The sequence below is a fragment of the Myotis brandtii genome, unplaced genomic scaffold (assembly GCF_000412655.1).
Source record: "Myotis brandtii unplaced genomic scaffold, ASM41265v1 scaffold12079, whole genome shotgun sequence".
Classification (NCBI taxonomy): domain Eukaryota; kingdom Metazoa; phylum Chordata; class Mammalia; order Chiroptera; family Vespertilionidae; genus Myotis; species Myotis brandtii.
In genome coordinates this window covers 3379-4863 of record NW_005354202.1, presented here as the reverse complement: position 1 = coordinate 4863, position 1485 = coordinate 3379, and positions in this window count along the sequence as shown.

The following is a 1485-nucleotide window of genomic DNA, read 5'->3' as shown; positions in this document are numbered from 1 at the left end:
TAGCATGTTATTAAACAAAGAATGGGTTACCAATGAATACTTATATAATAAAGAGGTAATATGTAAATTAACCCTCAGACCCTCACAAGATGGCTGCCTACCACCAGGCTGGCAGGGGGGTTAGTGAGGGACGACCAAATGACTGAAAAAGCAGTCTGCGTGGGGCGACTAGACTGGCAGGGGGATTAGTGAGGGACGACTAAACTACTCAACAGCAGGCTCAAGAGGCTACCAGGCCAGCAGAGAGGGCAGTTGGGGGCCACCAGGCCAGCAGGGGGTGCAGTTGGGTGCAACCTGGCCAGCAGGGGAGACAGTTGGGGATGATTAGCCTGGCAGGGGGGCAGTTAGGAGCAACCAGGCTGGCAGAGGAGGGGCAGTTGGGGGCGATTGGGCTGGTAGGGCATGCAGTAAGTGGGGGGCCGGGGGGGGGGGGGGGGGGGGGGACAGTTAGGAGCGACCAGGTTGGCAGGGAGAGGGCAGTTGGGGGTGACCTGGCCAGCAGCGGGGGGCAGTTAGGGGTGATCAGGCAGGCAGGCATGTGAGCGATTAGGAGTCAGCAGTCCAGGATTGTGAGAGGAATGTCTGACTGCAGGATTGGGCCTAAACCTGCAGTTGGACATCCCCTGAGGGGTCCCGGATTGGAGAGGGTGCAGGCTGGGCTGAGGGGACCCCTCCGTGCATGAATTTTGTGCACTGCGCCTCTAGTCAAGAAATAAATTTTAAAGACTTACTGGAAACAAATGAAAATGAACACACAACAACCCAAAATCTATGGGACACAGCAAAAGCACTCCTGAGAGGCAAGTTCCTAGCACTACAGGCATACCTCAAAAAAGAAGAAAAATTAACAATAAACTATTCAACCCTTCAACTTAAAGAACTAGAAAGAGAACAACAAGAAAAGCGCAGAGTAAGTAGGAGGGAAATAATAAAGATTAGCGCAGAAATAAATAACATAGAGACTAAAAAAATTATACAACAAATCAATGAAACCAAAAGCTGGTTCTTTGAAAAGATAAACAAAATTAATGAATGGTTTAACCAGCAATTTTTACTGTAGGTTGGTAGTATGAGGAGCAATGCCCCCTGGAGGCCAGAGTGATGACAACAGTGACACCAAGAGAGAGAACATTTGATGGCTGTTCTTTTGGAGAAAGGAGGTGGAATCTGAGATCAATTTCAGGTGTGCCCACCCTTCCATGGCCCATCTTGGAAGCTGAGAATTTCCTCTTAGTGGCCTCTACTACCCTGGGAGGGCTAGGGGTTATCTGGGCAGTTTACTTAGAGCCCATCACAGGTTTTGTAATCCCTGGATTTCCCATTAGGCTTTGGGGCTGAAAGACATGGGTTTGAATCTTAGATCTGCCGTTTATTTGACATGGGGAAACGCATGACTCCTACGGTCTGCAGATGGTTTCTCTGAGAAGTGGGGGAGGGGAGGCCTCAGGAGGCTCAGGACAGTGACTAGGTTTGTTCACACCCTGT